The sequence below is a fragment of the Amia ocellicauda genome, unplaced genomic scaffold (assembly GCF_036373705.1).
Source record: "Amia ocellicauda isolate fAmiCal2 unplaced genomic scaffold, fAmiCal2.hap1 HAP1_SCAFFOLD_46, whole genome shotgun sequence".
NCBI lineage: Eukaryota > Metazoa > Chordata > Actinopteri > Amiiformes > Amiidae > Amia > Amia ocellicauda.
Window position 1 is genome coordinate 122,039 of NW_027102982.1, and position 15,355 is coordinate 137,393.

At 46.8% G+C, this 15,355-nt stretch overlaps 2 non-coding genes and 39 pseudogenes across 2 annotated transcripts; all 41 read right to left on the reverse strand.

Annotated features, from left to right (window-relative positions):
• Positions 1–118: 118 nt before the first annotated feature.
• On the reverse strand, positions 119–237 carry LOC136736089 (uncharacterized; annotated as a pseudogene).
• A 216-nt stretch (positions 238–453) lies between these two features.
• LOC136736403 (uncharacterized) lies at positions 454–572 on the reverse strand (annotated as a pseudogene).
• Positions 573–780: 208 nt separating this feature from the next.
• On the reverse strand, positions 781–899 carry LOC136736247 (uncharacterized; annotated as a pseudogene).
• A 210-nt stretch (positions 900–1,109) lies between these two features.
• LOC136736293 (uncharacterized) lies at positions 1,110–1,228 on the reverse strand (annotated as a pseudogene).
• Positions 1,229–1,446: 218 nt separating this feature from the next.
• Positions 1,447–1,565, reverse strand: LOC136736510 (uncharacterized; annotated as a pseudogene).
• Positions 1,566–1,781: 216 nt separating this feature from the next.
• LOC136736311 (uncharacterized) lies at positions 1,782–1,900 on the reverse strand (annotated as a pseudogene).
• Positions 1,901–2,109: 209 nt separating this feature from the next.
• LOC136736437 (uncharacterized) lies at positions 2,110–2,228 on the reverse strand (annotated as a pseudogene).
• Positions 2,229–2,437: 209 nt separating this feature from the next.
• LOC136736486 (uncharacterized) lies at positions 2,438–2,556 on the reverse strand (annotated as a pseudogene).
• A 209-nt stretch (positions 2,557–2,765) lies between these two features.
• LOC136736471 (uncharacterized) lies at positions 2,766–2,884 on the reverse strand (annotated as a pseudogene).
• A 210-nt stretch (positions 2,885–3,094) lies between these two features.
• Positions 3,095–3,213, reverse strand: LOC136736390 (uncharacterized; annotated as a pseudogene).
• A 208-nt stretch (positions 3,214–3,421) lies between these two features.
• On the reverse strand, positions 3,422–3,540 carry LOC136736249 (uncharacterized; annotated as a pseudogene).
• Positions 3,541–3,750: 210 nt separating this feature from the next.
• On the reverse strand, positions 3,751–3,869 carry LOC136736294 (uncharacterized; annotated as a pseudogene).
• A 217-nt stretch (positions 3,870–4,086) lies between these two features.
• On the reverse strand, positions 4,087–4,205 carry LOC136736441 (uncharacterized; annotated as a pseudogene).
• Positions 4,206–4,421: 216 nt separating this feature from the next.
• On the reverse strand, positions 4,422–4,540 carry LOC136736312 (uncharacterized; annotated as a pseudogene).
• A 555-nt stretch (positions 4,541–5,095) lies between these two features.
• Positions 5,096–5,214, reverse strand: LOC136736472 (uncharacterized; annotated as a pseudogene).
• Positions 5,215–5,424: 210 nt separating this feature from the next.
• Positions 5,425–5,543, reverse strand: LOC136736082 (uncharacterized; annotated as a pseudogene).
• Positions 5,544–5,759: 216 nt separating this feature from the next.
• LOC136736385 (uncharacterized) lies at positions 5,760–5,878 on the reverse strand (annotated as a pseudogene).
• Positions 5,879–6,087: 209 nt separating this feature from the next.
• LOC136736343 (5S ribosomal RNA) lies at positions 6,088–6,206 on the reverse strand. The gene has a single exon (XR_010811661.1). It is a non-coding gene; the product is annotated as a 5S ribosomal RNA (ribosomal RNA).
• A 210-nt stretch (positions 6,207–6,416) lies between these two features.
• On the reverse strand, positions 6,417–6,535 carry LOC136736083 (uncharacterized; annotated as a pseudogene).
• Positions 6,536–6,751: 216 nt separating this feature from the next.
• Positions 6,752–6,870, reverse strand: LOC136736386 (uncharacterized; annotated as a pseudogene).
• Positions 6,871–7,079: 209 nt separating this feature from the next.
• On the reverse strand, positions 7,080–7,198 carry LOC136736114 (5S ribosomal RNA). The gene has a single exon (XR_010811553.1). It is a non-coding gene; the product is annotated as a 5S ribosomal RNA (ribosomal RNA).
• Positions 7,199–7,411: 213 nt separating this feature from the next.
• On the reverse strand, positions 7,412–7,530 carry LOC136736329 (uncharacterized; annotated as a pseudogene).
• Positions 7,531–7,739: 209 nt separating this feature from the next.
• On the reverse strand, positions 7,740–7,859 carry LOC136736334 (uncharacterized; annotated as a pseudogene).
• A 219-nt stretch (positions 7,860–8,078) lies between these two features.
• On the reverse strand, positions 8,079–8,197 carry LOC136736628 (uncharacterized; annotated as a pseudogene).
• Positions 8,198–8,413: 216 nt separating this feature from the next.
• Positions 8,414–8,532, reverse strand: LOC136736365 (uncharacterized; annotated as a pseudogene).
• A 219-nt stretch (positions 8,533–8,751) lies between these two features.
• On the reverse strand, positions 8,752–8,870 carry LOC136736509 (uncharacterized; annotated as a pseudogene).
• Positions 8,871–9,080: 210 nt separating this feature from the next.
• LOC136736301 (uncharacterized) lies at positions 9,081–9,199 on the reverse strand (annotated as a pseudogene).
• A 226-nt stretch (positions 9,200–9,425) lies between these two features.
• On the reverse strand, positions 9,426–9,544 carry LOC136736335 (uncharacterized; annotated as a pseudogene).
• Positions 9,545–9,758: 214 nt separating this feature from the next.
• On the reverse strand, positions 9,759–9,877 carry LOC136736300 (uncharacterized; annotated as a pseudogene).
• A 209-nt stretch (positions 9,878–10,086) lies between these two features.
• On the reverse strand, positions 10,087–10,206 carry LOC136736381 (uncharacterized; annotated as a pseudogene).
• A 228-nt stretch (positions 10,207–10,434) lies between these two features.
• On the reverse strand, positions 10,435–10,553 carry LOC136736567 (uncharacterized; annotated as a pseudogene).
• A 211-nt stretch (positions 10,554–10,764) lies between these two features.
• Positions 10,765–10,883, reverse strand: LOC136736340 (uncharacterized; annotated as a pseudogene).
• A 210-nt stretch (positions 10,884–11,093) lies between these two features.
• LOC136736383 (uncharacterized) lies at positions 11,094–11,212 on the reverse strand (annotated as a pseudogene).
• A 558-nt stretch (positions 11,213–11,770) lies between these two features.
• LOC136736409 (uncharacterized) lies at positions 11,771–11,889 on the reverse strand (annotated as a pseudogene).
• Positions 11,890–12,105: 216 nt separating this feature from the next.
• On the reverse strand, positions 12,106–12,223 carry LOC136736545 (uncharacterized; annotated as a pseudogene).
• Positions 12,224–12,442: 219 nt separating this feature from the next.
• Positions 12,443–12,561, reverse strand: LOC136736371 (uncharacterized; annotated as a pseudogene).
• Positions 12,562–12,775: 214 nt separating this feature from the next.
• LOC136736608 (uncharacterized) lies at positions 12,776–12,894 on the reverse strand (annotated as a pseudogene).
• A 216-nt stretch (positions 12,895–13,110) lies between these two features.
• On the reverse strand, positions 13,111–13,229 carry LOC136736412 (uncharacterized; annotated as a pseudogene).
• Positions 13,230–13,445: 216 nt separating this feature from the next.
• LOC136736546 (uncharacterized) lies at positions 13,446–13,563 on the reverse strand (annotated as a pseudogene).
• A 219-nt stretch (positions 13,564–13,782) lies between these two features.
• Positions 13,783–13,901, reverse strand: LOC136736372 (uncharacterized; annotated as a pseudogene).
• Positions 13,902–14,119: 218 nt separating this feature from the next.
• Positions 14,120–14,238, reverse strand: LOC136736609 (uncharacterized; annotated as a pseudogene).
• Positions 14,239–15,355: the final 1,117 nt, after the last annotated feature.

A 15,355-nucleotide genomic window follows, 5' to 3' on the forward strand; every position in this document is an offset into this window, starting at 1 on the left:
CCAGTGCAGCAAAGGGTGTTGTAAGTAGCCGGGTACGTGTACAATTCTTCAATTATATCTCCTGGAGACAGAAAGAGAGTATTAAGAGCTACGATGAAGTTCCCCAGGACACGTAAAAAGCTGGCAGCACCTGGTATTTCCAGAAGATCTCCCATCCAAGTACTGACCAGGTCCTGCCCCGTTTAGTTTCCGAGATCTTCCGAGATCGGGCGCGTTCAGGACTGTGTGTCCGCAAGCCAAGAGGCCTCGTTGCATGATGTCTCTTAAAGGCTGACGGATATTGACGGAACTTCCAGAAATAATAATAAAGAAAAAGAAAAATGGAGGGAAAAATATCAGTGCAGCAATGGGTGTTGAAAGTAGCCGGGTACGTGTACAATACTTCAATTATATCTCCTCCAGACAGAAAGAGAGTATTAAGAGCTACGATAAACTTACCCAGCAGACGTAAAAAGCTTGCAGCACCTGGTATTTCCAGGAGGTCTTCCATCCAAGTACTGACCAGGCCCTGCCCCATTCAGTTTCCGAGATCTGACGAGATCGGGCGCGTTCAGGATGGTGTGGCCGCAAGCCGAGATCCTGGCTGCATGATGTCTCTTAAAGGCTGTCGGGTATTGACGGAACTGCCAGCAAAAAAAAAAAAGAGAAATGGAGGGAGAAATACCAGTGCAGCAAAGGGTGTTGAAAGTAGCCGGGTACGTGTACAATACTTCAATTATATCTCCTCCAGACAGAAAGAGAGTATTAAGAGCTACGATAAAGTTACCCAGGAGACGTAAAAGCTTGCAGCACCAGGTATTTCCAGGAGGTCTCACATTCAAGTACTGACCAGGTCCTGCCCCGTTTAGCTTCCGAGATCTGACGAGATCGGGCGCGTTCAGGATGGTGTGGCCGCAAGCCAAGACGCCTGGCTGCATGATGTCTCTTAAAGGCTGGCGGGTATTGACGGAACTGCCAGCAAATAAATAAAAGAAAAATAGAGGGAAAAATACCAGTGCAGCAAAGGCTGTTGAATGTAGCCGGGTACGTGTACAATTCCTCAATTATTACACCTCCAGACAGATAGAGAGTATTAAGAGCTACGATGAAGTTACCCAGGAGACGTAAAAAGCTTGCAGCACCAGGTATTTCCTGGAGGTCTCCCATCCAAGTACTGATCAGGCCCTGCCCCGTTTAGCTTCCGAGATCTGACGAGATCAGGCGCGTTCAGGACAATGTGGCCGCAAGCCAAGAGGCCTGGCTGCATGATGTCTCTTAAAGGCTGGCGGGTATTGATGGAACTTCCATCAAAAAAAAAAAAAAAAAAAAGAAAAATGGAGGGAAAAATATCAGTGCAGCAAAGGCTGTTGAAAGTAGCCGGGTACGTGTACAATTCTTCAATTATATCTCCTCCAGACAGAAAGAGAGAATTAAGAGCTACGATGAAGATACCCAGGAGACGTTAAAAGTTTGCAGCACCTCGTATTTCCAGAAGGTCACCCATAAAAGTACTGACCAGGCCCTGCCCCGTTTAAATTCCGAGATCTGACGAGATCGGGCGCGTTCAGGACGGTGTGGCCGCAGGCCAAGAGGCCTTGCTGCATGATGTCTCTTAAAGGCTGGCGGATATTGACGGAACTTCCAGAAAAAATAATAAAGAAAAAGAAAAATGGAGGGAAAAATATCAGTGCAGCAATGGGTGTTGAAAGTAGCCGGGTACGTGTACAATACTTCAATTATATCTCCTCCAGACAGAAAGAGAGTATTAAGAGCTACGATAAACTTACCCAGCAGACGTAAAAAGCTTGCAGCACCTGGTATTTCCAGGAGGTCTCCCATCCAAGTACTGACCAGGCCCTGCCCCATTCAGTTTCCGAGATCTGACGAGATCGGGCGCGTTCAGGATGGTGTGGCCGCAAGCCGAGATGCCTGGCTGCATGATGTCTCTTAAAGGCTGGCGGGTATCGACGGAACTGCCAGCAAAAAAAAAAAAGAAAAATAGAGGGAAAAATACCAGTGCAGCAAAGGGTGTTGAAAGTAGCCGGGTACGTGTACAATTCTTCAATTATATCTCCTCCAGACAGAAAGAGAGTATTAAGAGCTACGATAAAGTTACCCAGGAGACGTAAAAGCTTGCAGCACTAGGTATTTCCAGGAGGTCTCACAATCAAGTACTGACCAGGTCCTGCCCCGTTTAGCTTCCGAGATCTGACGAGATCGGGCGCGTTCAGGATGGTGTGGCCGCAAGCCGAGATGCCTGGCTGCATGATGTCTCTTAAAGGCTGGCGGGTATCGACGGAACGGCCAGCAAATAAATAAAAGAAAAATAGAGGGAAAAATACCAGTGCAGCAAAGGCTGTTGAATGTAGCCGGGTACGTGTACAATTCCTCAATTATAACACCTCCAGACAGATAGAGAGTATTAAGAGTTACGATGAAGTTACCCAGGAGTTGTAAAAGCTTGCAGCACCAGGTATTTCCAGGAGGTCTCACATTCAAGTACTGACCAGGTCCTGCCCCGTTTAGCTTCCGAGATCTGACGAGATCGGTCGCGTTCAGGATGGTGTGGACGCAAGCCGAGACGCCTGGCTGCATGATGTCTCTTAAAGGCTGGCGGGTATTGACGGAACTGCCAGCAAAAACAAAAAGAAAAATAGAGGGAAAAATACCAGTGCAGCAAAGGCTGTTGAGAGTAGCCGGGTTCATGTACAATTCCTCAATTATAACACCTCCAGACAGAAAGAGAGTATTAAGAGCTACGATGAAGTTACCCAGGAGACGTAAAAAGCTTGCAGCACCTGGCATTTCTAGGATGTCACCCATCCAAGTACTGACCAGGCCCTGCCCCGTTTAAATTCCAAGATCTGATGAGATCGGGGGCGTTCAGGACGGTGTGGCTGCAAGCCGAGAGGCCTGGCTGCATGATGTCTCTTAATGGTTGGCGGGTTGTGACGGAACATCCAGCAAAAAAAAAAAAGAGAAATGGAGGGAAAAATATCAGTGCAGCTAAGGCTGTTGAAAGTAGCCGGGTACGTGTACAACTCTTCAATTATATCTCCTCCAGACAGAAAGAGAGTATTAAGAGCTACGATAAACTTACCCAGCAGACGTAAAAAGCTTGCAGCACCTGGTATTTCCAGGAGGTCTCCCATCCAAGTACTGACCAGGCCCTGCCCCATTCAGTTTCCGAGATCTGACGAAATCGGGCGCGTTCAGGATGGTGTGGCCGCAAGCCGAGATCCTGGCTGCATGATGTCTCTTAAAGGCTGTCGGGTATTGACGGAACTGCCAGCAAAAAAAAAAAAGAGAAATGGAGGGAGAAATACCAGTGCAGCAAAGGGTGTTGAAAGTAGCCGGGTACGTGTACAATACTTCAATTATATCTCCTCCAGACAGAAAGAGAGTATTAAGAGCTACGATAAAGTTACCCAGGAGACGTAAAAGCTTGCAGCACCAGGTATTTCCAGGAGGTCTCACATTCAAGTACTGACCAGGTCCTGCCCCGTTTAGCTTCCGAGATCTGACGAGATCGGGCGCGTTCAGGATGGTGTGGCCGCAAGCCAAGACGCCTGGCTGCATGATGTCTCTTAAAGGCTGGCGGGTATTGACGGAACTGCCAGCAAATAAATAAAAGAAAAATAGAGGGAAAAATACCAGTGCAGCAAAGGCTGTTGAATGTAGCCGGGTACGTGTACAATTCCTCAATTATAACACCTCCAGACAGATAGAGAGTATTAAGAGCTACGATGAAGTTACCCAGGAGACGTAAAAAGCTTGCAGCACCAGGTATTTCCTGGAGGTCTCCCATCCAAGTACTGATCAGGCCCTGCCCCGTTTAGCTTCCGAGATCTGACGAGATCAGGCGCGTTCAGGACAATGTGGCCGCAAGCCAAGAGGCCTGGCTGCATGATGTCTCTTAAAGGCTGGCGGGTATTGATGGAACTTCCATCAAAAAAAAAAAAAAAAAAAGAAAAATGGAGGGAAAAATATCAGTGCAGCAAAGGCTGTTGAAAGTAGCCGGGTACGTGTACAATTCTTCAATTATATCTCCTCCAGACAGAAAGAGAGAATTAAGAGCTACGATGAAGATACCCAGGAGACGTTAAAAGTTTGCAGCACCTCGTATTTCCAGAAGGTCACCCATAAAAGTACTGACCAGGCCCTGCCCCGTTTAAATTCCGAGATCTGACGAGATCGGGCGCGTTCAGGACGGTGTGGCCGCAAGCCAAGAGGCCTTGCTGCATGATGTCTCTTAAAGGCTGGCGGATATTGACGGAACTTCCAGAAAAATTTATAAAGAAAAAGAAAAATGGAGGGAAAAATATCAGTGCAGCAATGGGTGTTGAAAGTAGCCGGGTACGTGTACAATACTTCAATTATATCTCCTCCAGACAGAAAGAGAGTATTAAGAGCTACGATAAACTTACCCTGCAGACGTAAAAAGCTTGCAGCACCTGGTATTTCCAGGAGGTCTCCCATCCAAGTACTGACCAGGCCCTGCCCCATTCAGTTTCCGAGATCTGACGAGATCGGGCGCGTTCAGGATGGTGTGGCCGCAAGCCGAGATGCCTGGCTGCATGATGTCTCTTAAAGGCTGGCGGGTATCGACGGAACTGCCAGCAAAAAAAAAAAAGAAAAATAGAGGGAAAAATACCAGTGCAGCAAGGGGTGTAGAAAGTAGCTGGGTACGTGTACAATTCTTCAATTATATATTCTCCAGACAGAAAGAGAGTATTAAGAGCTACGATGAAGTTCCCCAGGAGACGTAAAAAGCTGGCAGCACCTGGTATTTCCAGAAGATCTCCCATCCAAGTACTGACCAGGTCCTGCCCCGTTTAGTTTCCGAGATGTTCCGAGATCGGGCGCGTTCAGGACTGTGTGCTCGCAAGCCAAGAGGCCTGGCTGCATGATGTCTCTTAATGGCTGGCGGGTATTGACGGAACTTCCAGCAAAAAAAAATAAAAAAATAAAATGAAAAAGAAAAATGGAGGGAAAAATATCAGTGCAGCAATGGGTGTTGAAAGTAGCCGGGTACGTGTACAATACTTCAATTATATCTCCTCCAGACAGATAGAGACTATAAAGAGCAACGATAAAGTTACCCAGGAGACGTAAAAGCTTGCAGCACTAGGTATTTCCAGGAGGTCTCACAATCAAGTACTGACCAGGTCCTGCCCCGTTTAGCTTCCGAGATCTGACGAGATCGGGCACGTTCAGGATGGTGTGGCCGCAAGCCGAGATGCCTGGCTGCATGATGTCTCTTAAAGGCTGGCGGGTATTGACGGAACTGCCAGCAAAAAAAAAAAAGAAAAATAAAGGGAAAAATACCAGTGCAGCAAAGGGTGTTGTAAGTAGCCGGGTACGTGTACAATTCTTCAATTATATCTCCTGGAGACAGAAAGAGAGTATTAAGAGCTACGATGAAGTTCCCCAGGACACGTAAAAAGCTGGCAGCACCTGGTATTTCCAGACGATCTCCCATCCAAGTACTGACCAGGTCCTGTCCCGTTTAGTTTCCGAGATCTTCCGAGATCGGGCGCGTTCAGGACTGTGTGTCCGCAAGCCGAGAGGCCTGGTTGCATGATGTCTCTTAAAGGCTGGCGGATATTGACGGAACTTCCAGAAATAATAATAAAGAAAAAGAAAAATGGAGGGAAAAATATCAGTGCAGCAATGGGTGTTGAAAGTAACCGGGTATGTGTACAATACTTCAATTACATCTCCTCCAGACAGAAAGAGAGTATTAAGAGCTACGATAAACTTACCCAGCAGACGTAAAAAGCTTGCAGCACCTGGTATTTCCAGGAGGTCTCCCATGCAAGTACTGACCAGGCCCTGCCCCATTCAGTTTCCGAGATCTGACGAGATCGGGCGCGTTCAGGATGGTGTGGCCGCAAGCCGAGATCCTGGCTGCATGATGTCTCTTAAAGGCTGGCAGGTATTGACGGAACTGCCAGCAAAAAAAAAAAAGAGAAATGGAGGGAGAAATACCAGTGCAGCAAAGGGTGTTGAAAGTAGCCGGGTACGTGTACAATACTTGAATTATATCTCCTCCAGACAGAAAGAGAGTATTAAGAGCTATGATGAAGTTACCCAGGTGACGTAAAAAGCTTGCAGCACCTGGTATTTCTAGGAGGTCTCCCATCCAAGTACTGACCAGGCCCTGCCCCGTTTAGCTTCCGAGATCTGACGAGATCGGGCGCATTCAGGACGGTGTGGCCGCAAGCCGAGATGCCTGGCTGCATGATGTCTCTTAAAGGCTGGCGGGTATTGACGGAACTGCCAGCAAAAAAAAAAAAGAAAAATAAAGGGAAAAATACCAGTGCAGCAAAGGGTGTTGTAAGTAGCCGGGTACGTGTACAATTCTTCAATTATATCTCCTGGAGACAGAAAGAGAGTATTAAGAGCTACGATGAAGTTCCCCAGGACACGTAAAAAGCTGGCAGCACCTGGTATTTCCAGACGATCTCCCATCCAAGTACTGACCAGGTCCTGTCCCGTTTAGTTTCCGAGATCTTCCGAGATCGGGCGCGTTCAGGACTGTGTGTCCGCAAGCCGAGAGGCCTGGTTGCATGATGTCTCTTAAAGGCTGGCGGATATTGACGGAACTTCCAGAAATAATAATAAAGAAAAAGAAAAATGGAGGGAAAAATATCAGTGCAGCAATGGGTGTTGAAAGTAACCGGGTATGTGTACAATACTTCAATTACATCTCCTCCAGACAGAAAGAGAGTATTAAGAGCTACGATAAACTTACCCAGCAGACGTAAAAAGCTTGCAGCACCTGGTATTTCCAGGAGGTCTCCCATGCAAGTACTGACCAGGCCCTGCCCCATTCAGTTTCCGAGATCTGACGAGATCGGGCGCGTTCAGGATGGTGTGGCCGCAAGCCGAGATCCTGGCTGCATGATGTCTCTTAAAGGCTGGCAGGTATTGACGGAACTGCCAGCAAAAAAAAAAAAGAGAAATGGAGGGAGAAATACCAGTGCAGCAAAGGGTGTTGAAAGTAGCCGGGTACGTGTACAATACTTGAATTATATCTCCTCCAGACAGAAAGAGAGTATTAAGAGCTATGATGAAGTTACCCAGGTGACGTAAAAAGCTTGCAGCACCTGGTATTTCTAGGAGGTCTCCCATCCAAGTACTGACCAGGCCCTGCCCCGTTTAGCTTCCGAGATCTGACGAGATCGGGCGCATTCAGGACGGTGTGGCCACAAGCCGAGAGGCCTGGCTGCATGATGTCTCTTAAAGGTTGGCGGGTATTGACGGAACTTCCAGCAAAAAAAAAAAAAAAGAAAAATGGATGGAAAAATATCAGTGCAGCAAAGGGTGTTGACAGTAGCCGGGTACGTGTACAAGTCTTCAATTATATCTCCTCCAGACAGATAGAGAGTATTAAGAGCTACGATGAAGTTACCCAGGAGACGTAAAAAGCTTGCAGCACCTGGCATTTCCAGGAGGTCACCCATCCAAGTACTGACCAGGCCCTGCCCCGTTTAAACTCCAAGATCTGATGAGATCGGGGGCGTTCAGGACGGTGTGGCTGCAAGCCAAGAGGCCGGGCTGCATGATGTCTCTTAATGGTTGGCGGGTTTTGACGGAACATCCAACAAAAAAAAAAAGAGAAATGGAGGGAGAAATACCAGTGCAGCAAAGGGTGTTGAAAGTAGCCAGGTACGTGTACAATTCTTCAATTATATCTCCTGCAGACAGAAAGAGAGTATTAAGAGCTACGATGAAGTTACCCAGGAGACGTAAAAAGCTTGCAGCACCTGATATTTCTAGGAGGTCACCCATCCAAGTACTGACCAGGCCCTGCCCCTTTTTACCTTCCGAGATCTGACGAGATCGGGTGCGTTCAGGACGGTGTGGCCGCAAGCCAAGAGGCCTGGCTGCATGATGTCTCTTAAAGGCTGGCGGGTATTGACGGAACTTCCAGCAAAAAAAAAACAAAAATAAAAGGAAAATGGAGGGAAAAATATCAGTGCAGGAAAGGGTGTTGAAAGTAGCCGGGTACGTGTACAATACTTCAATTATATCTCCTCCAGACAGATAGAGAGTATTAAGAGCTACGATGAAGTTTCACAGGAGACGTAAAAAGCTTGCAGCACCAGGTATTTCCAGGAGGTCTCCCATCTAAGTACTGACCAGGCCCTGCCCCGTTTAGCTTCAGAGATCTGACGATATCGTGCGCGTTCAGGACAGTGTGGCCGAAAGCCAAGAGGCCCGGCTGCATGATGTCTCTTTAGGCTGGTGGGTATTGACGGAACTTCCAGCAAAAAAAAAAAAAAAAAAAGAAAAATGGAGGGAAAAATATCAGTGCAGCAAAGGCTGTTGAAAGTAGCCGGGTACGTGTACAATTCTTCAATAATATCTCCTCCAGACTGAAAGAGAGTATTAAGAGCAACGATGAAGTTACCCAGGAGACGTAAAAAGCTTGCAGCACCTGGTATTTCCAGGAGGTCACCCAACGAAGTACTGACCAGACCCTGCCCCGTTTAGCTTCCGAGATATGATGAGATCAGGCGCGTTCAGGACGGTGTGGCCGCAAGCCAAGAGACCTGGCTGCATGACGTCTCTTAAAGGCTGGCAAGTATTGACGGAATTTCCAGCAAAAAAAAAAAAAAAAAAAATAGAAAAATGGAGGGAAAAATATCAGTGCAGCAAAGGGTGTTGAAAGTAGCCGGGTACGTGTACAATTCTTCAATTATATCTCCTCCAGACAGAAAGAGAGAATTAAGAGCTACGATAAAGTTACCCAGGAGACGTAAAAGCTTGCAGCACCAGGTATTTCCAGGAGGTCTCCCATCCAAGTACTGACCAGGTCCTGCTCCGTTTAGCTTCCGAGATCTTAAGAGATCGGTCGCGTTCAGGACGGTGTGGCCGGAAGCCGAGAGGCCTGGCTGCATGATGTCTCTTAAAGGTTGGCGGGAATTGACGGAACTGCCAGCAAAAAAAAAAAAGAAAAATAGAGGGAAATATACCAGTGCAGCACAGAGTGTTGAAAGTAGCCGGGTACGTGTACAATTCTTCAATTATATCTCCTGGAGACAGAAAGAGAGTATTAAGAGCTACGATGAAGTTACCCAGGAGACTTGAAAAGCTTGCAGCACCAGGTATTTCCAGGAGGAAACCCATCCAAGTACTGACCAGGCCCTGCCCCGTTTGGCTTCCGAGATCTGACGAGATCGGGCGCGTTCAGGACGGTGTGGCCGGAAGCCGAGAGGCCTGGCTGCATGATGTCTCTTAAAGGTTGGCGGGTATTGACGGAACTTCCAGCAAAAAAAAAAAAAAAAAAAAAAAAAAAAGAAAAATGGATGGAAAAATATCAGTGCAGCAAAGGATGTTGACAGTAGCTGGGTACGTGTACAATACTTCAATTATATCTCCTCCAGACAGATAGAGAGTATTAAGAGCTACGATAAAGTTACCCAGGAGACGTAAAAAGCTTGCAGCACCTGGCATTTCCAGGAGGTCAGCCATCCAAGTACTGACCAGGCCCTGCCCCGTTTAAATTCCAAGATCTGATGAGATCGGGGGCGTTCAGGACGGTGTGGCTGCAAGCCAAGAGGCCGGGCTGCATGATGTCTCTTAATGGTTGGCGGGTTTTGACGGAACATCCAGCAAAAAAAAAAAAAAAAAGAAAAATGGAGGGAAAAATATCAGTGCAGCAAAGGGTGTTGAAAGTAGCCGGGTACGTGTACAATTCTTCAATTATATCTCCTCCGGACAGAAAGAGAGAATTAAGAGCTACGATAAAGTTACCCAGGAGACGTAAAAGCTTGCAGCACCAGGTATTTCCAGGAGGTCTCCCATCCAAGTACTGACCAGGTCCTGCCCCGTTTAGCTTCCGAGATCTTAAGAGATCGGGCGCGTTCAGGACGGTGTGGCCGGAAGCCGAGAGGCCTGGCTGCATGATGTCTCTTAATGGTTGGCGGGTTTTGACGGAACATCCAGCAAAAAAAAAAAGAGAAATGGAGGGAGAAATACCAGTGCAGCAAAGGGTGTTGAAAGTAGCCAGGTACGTGTACAATTCTTCAATTATATCTCCTGCAGACAGAAAGAGAGTATTAAGAGCTACGATGAAGTTACCCAGGAGACGTAAAAAGCTTGCAGCACCTGATATTTCTAGGAGGTCACCCATCCAAGTACTGACCAGGCCCTGCCCCTTTTTACCTTCCGAGATCTGACGAGATCGGGCGCGTTCAGGACGGTGTGGCCGCAAGCCAAGAGGCCTGGCTGCATGATGTCTCTTAAAGGCTGGCGGGTATTGACGGAACTTCCAGCAAAAAAAAAAAAAAAAAAAAAAAAAAAAAAAGAAAAATGGATGGAAAAATATCAGTGCAGCAAAGGGTGTTGACAGTAGCTGGATACGTGTACAATACTTCAATTATATCTCCTCCAGACAGAGAGAGAGTATTAAGAGCTACGATAAAGTTACCCAGGAGACGTAAAAGCTTGCAGCACTAGTTATTTCCAGGAGGTCTCTCATTCATGTACTGACCAGGTCCTGCCCCGTTTAGCTTCCGAGATCTGACGAGATCGGGCGCATTCAGGACGGTGTGGCCACAAGCCAAGATGCCTGGCTGCATGATGTCTCTTAAAGGCTGGCGGGTATCGACGGAACTGCCAGCAAAAAAAAAAAAAGAAAAATAGTGGGAAAAATACCAGTGCAGCAAAGGGTGTTGAAAGTAGCCGGGTACGTGTACAATTCTTCAATTATATCTCCTCCAGACAGAAAGAGAGTATTAAGAGCTACGATGAAGTTACCCAGGAGACGTAAAATGCTGGCAGCACCTGGCATTTCCAGGAGGTCACCCATCCAAGTACTGACCAGGCCCTGCCCCGTTTAAATTCCAAGATCTGATGAGATCGGGGGCGTTCAGGACGGTGTGGCTGCAAGCCAAGAGGCCTGGCTGCATGATGTCTATTAATGGTTGGCGGGTTTTGACGGAACATCCAGCAAATAAAAAAAAAGAGAAATGGTGGTAAAAATATCAGTGCAGCAAAGGGTGTTGAAAGTAGCCGGGTACGTGTACAATACTTCAATTATATCTCCTCCAGACAGATAGAGAGTATAAAGAGCTACGATAAAGTTACCCAGGAGACGTATAAGCTTGCAGCACTAGGTATTTCCAGGAGGTCTCACAATCAAGTACTGACCAGGTCCTGCCCCGTTTAGCTTCCGAGATCTGATGAGATCGGGCGCGTTCAGGATGGTGTGGCCGCAAGCCGAGATGCCTGGCTGCATGATGTCTCTTAAAGGCTGGCGGGTATCGACGAAACTGCCAGCAAAAAAAAAAAAAGAAAAATAGAGGGAAAAATACCAGTGCAGCAAAGGGTGTTGAAAGTAGCCGGGTACGTGTACAATTCTTCAATTATATATTCTCCAGACAGAAAGAGAGTATTAAGAGCTACGATGAAGTTCCCCAGGAGACGTAAAAAGCTGGCAGCACCTGGTATTTCCAGAAGATCTCCCATCCAAGTACTGACCAGGTCCTGCCCCATTTAGTTTCCGAGATCTTCCGAGATCGGGCGCGTTCAGGACTGTGTGTCCGCAAACTGAGAGGCCTGGTTGCATGATGTCTCTTAAAGGCTGGCGGGTTTTGACGGAACTTCCAGCAAAAAAAAAAAAAAAAAAAAAAAAAAAAAAAGAAAAATGGATGGAAAAATATCAGTGCAGCAAAGGATGTTGACAGTAGCTGGGTACGTGTACAATACTTCAATTATATCTCCTCCAGACAGATAGAGAGTATTAAGAGCTACGATAAAGTTACCCAGGAGACGTAAAAGCTTGCAGCACCAGGTATTTCCAGGAGGTCTCACATTCATGTACTGACCAGGTCCTGCCCCGTTTAGCTTCCGAGATCTGACGAGATCGGGCGCGTTCAGGATGGTGTGGCCACAAGCCGAAAGGCCTGGCTGCATGATGTCTCTTAAAGGTTGGCGGGTATTGACGGAACTTCCAGCAAAAAAAAAAAAAAAAAAGAAAAATGGAGGGAAAAATATCAGTGCAGCAAAGGGTTTTGAAAGTAGCCTAGTACGTGTACAATTCTTCAATTATATCTCCTGGAGACAGAAAGAGAGTATTAAGAGCTATGATGAAGTTACCCAGGAGACGTAAAAAGCTTGCAGCACCTGGTATTTCTAGGAGGTCTCCCATCCAAGTACTGACCAGGCCCTGCCCCGTTAGCTTCCGAAATCTGATGAGATAGGGCGCGTTCAGGACGGTGAGGCCGCAAGCCAAGAGGCCTGGCTGCATGATGTCTCTTAAAGGCTGGCGGGTATTGACGGAACTTCCAGCAAAAAAAAAAAAAAAAAAAAATTGAAAATGGAGGGAAAAATATTAGTGCAGCAAAGGGTTATGAAAGTAGCCGGGTACGTGTACAATTCTTCAATAATATCTCCTACAGACTGAAAGAGAGTATTAAGAGCTACGATGAAGTTACCCAGGAGACAAAAAAGCTAGCAGCACCTGGTATTTCCAGGAGGTCACCCATCCAAGTACTGACCAGGACCTGCCCCGTTTTGCTTCCGAGATCTGACGAGATCGGGCGCGTTCAGGACGGTGTGGCCTCAAGCCAAGAGGCCTGGCTGCATGATGTCTCTTAAAGGCTGGAGGGTATTGACGGAACTTCCAGCAAAATAAAAAAGAAAAAAGAAAAATGGAGGGAAAAATATCAGTGCAGCAAAGGGTGTTGAAAGTAGCCGGGTACGTGAGAATTCTTCAATAATATCTCCTCCAGACTGAAAGAGAGTATTTAGAGCTACGATAAAGTTACCCAGGAGACGAAATAACTTGCAGCACCTGATATCTCCAGGAGGTCACCCATCCAAGTACTGACGAGCCCTTGCCCCGTTTAGCTTCCGAGATCTGATGAGATTGGGCGCGTTCAGGACGGTGTGGCCGCAAGCCAAGAGGCCTGGCTGCATGATTTCTCTTAAAGGCTGACGGGTATTGACGGAACTTCCAGCAAAAAAAAAAATGGATAAAGAAAAATGGAGGGAAAAATATCAGTGCAGCAATGGGTGTTGAAAGTAGCCGGGTACGTGTACAATACTTCAATTATATCTCCTCCAGACAGAAAGAGAGTATTAAGAGCTACGATAAAGTTACCCAGGAGACGTAAAAGCTTGCAGCACCAGGTATTTCCAGGAGGTCTCACATTCATGTACTGACCAGGTCCTGCCCCGTTTAGCTTCCGAGATCTGACGAGATCGGGCGCGTTCAGGATGGTGTGGCCACAAGCCGAAAGGCCTGGCTGCATGATGTCTCTTAAAGGTTGGCGGGTATTGACGGAACTTCCAGCAAAAAAAAAAAAAAAAAAGAAAAATGGAGGGAAAAATATCAGTGCAGCAAAGGGTTTTGAAAGTAGCCTAGTACGTGTACAATTCTTCAATTATATCTCCTGGAGACAGAAAGAGAGTATTAAGAGCTATGATGAAGTTACCCAGGAGACGTAAAAAGCTTGCAGCACCTGGTATTTCTAGGAGGTCTCCCATCCAAGTACTGACCAGGCCCTGCCCCGTTAGCTTCCGAAATCTGATGAGATAGGGCGCGTTCAGGACGGTGAGGCCGCAAGCCAAGAGGCCTGGCTGCATGATGTCTCTTAAAGGCTGGCGGGTATTGACGGAACTTCCAGCAAAAAAAAAAAAAAAAAAAAATTGAAAATGGAGGGAAAAATATTAGTGCAGCAAAGGGTTATGAAAGTAGCCGGGTACGTGTACAATTCTTCAATAATATCTCCTACAGACTGAAAGAGAGTATTAAGAGCTACGATGAAGTTACCCAGGAGACAAAAAAGCTAGCAGCACCTGGTATTTCCAGGAGGTCACCCATCCAAGTACTGACCAGGACCTGCCCCGTTTTGCTTCCGAGATCTGACGAGATCGGGCGCGTTCAGGACGGTGTGGCCTCAAGCCAAGAGGCCTGGCTGCATGATGTCTCTTAAAGGCTGGCGGGTATTGATGGAACTTCCATCAAAAAAAAAAAAAAAGAAAAAAGAAAAATGGAGGGAAAAATATCAGTGCAGCAAAGGGTGTTGAAAGTAGCCGGGTACGTGAGAATTCTTCAATAATATCTCCTCCAGACTGAAAGAGAGTATTTAGAGCTACGATAAAGTTACCCAGGAGACGAAATAACTTGCAGCACCTGATATCTCCAGGAGGTCACCCATCCAAGTACTGACGAGCCCTTGCCCCGTTTAGCTTCCGAGATCTGATGAGATTGGGCGCGTTCAGGACGGTGTGGCCGCAAGCCAAGAGGCCTGGCTGCATGATTTCTCTTAAAGGCTGACGGGTATTGACGGAACTTCCAGCAAAAAAAAAAATGGATAAAGAAAAATGGAGGGAAAAATATCAGTGCAGCAATGGGTGTTGAAAGTAGCCGGGTACGTGTACAATACTTCAATTATATCTCCTCCAGACAGAAAGAGAGTATTAAGTGCTACGATGAACTCACCTAAAGGATTATTAGGAACACCATACTAATACTGTGTTTGACCCCCTTTCGCCTTCAGAACTGCTTTAATTCTACGTGGCATTGCTTCAACAAGGTGCTGAAAGCATTCTTTAGAAATGTTGGCCCATATTGATAGGATAGCATCTTGCAGTTGATGGAGATTTGTGGGATGCACATCCAGGGCACGAAGCTCCCGTTCCACCACATCCCAAAGATGCTCTATTGGGTTGAGATCTGGTGACTGTGGGGGCCAGTTTAGTACAGTGAACTCATTGTCATGTTCATGAAACCAATTTGAAATGATTCGACCTTTGTGACATGGTGCATTATCCTGCTGGAAGTAGCCATCAGAGGATGGGTACATGGTGGTCAAAAAGGGATGGACATGGTCAGAAACAATGCTCAGGTAGGCCGTAGCATTTAAACGATGCCCAATTGGTACTAAGGGGCCTAAAGTGTGCCAAGAAGACATCCCCCACACCATTACACCACCACCACCAGCCTGCACAGTGGTAACAAGACATGATGGATCCATGTTCTCATTCTGTTTACGCCAAATTCTGACTCTACCATCTGAATGTCTCACCTCTTTTTCCTATTTGTAGTGGAGATGAGTGGTACCCGGTGGGGTCTTCTGCTGTTGTAGCCCATCCGCCTCAAGGTTGTACGTGTTGTGGCTTCACAAATGCTTTGCTGCATACCTCGTTTGTAACGAGTGGTTATTTCAGTCAAAGTTGCTCTTCTATCAGCTTGAATCAGTCGGCCCATTCTCCTCTGACCTCTAGCATCAACAAGGCATTTTCGCCCACAGGACTGCCGCATACTGGATGTTTTTCCCTTTTCACACCATTCTTTGTAAACCCTAGAAATGGTTGTGCGTGAAAATCCCAGTAACTGAGCAGATTGTGAAATACT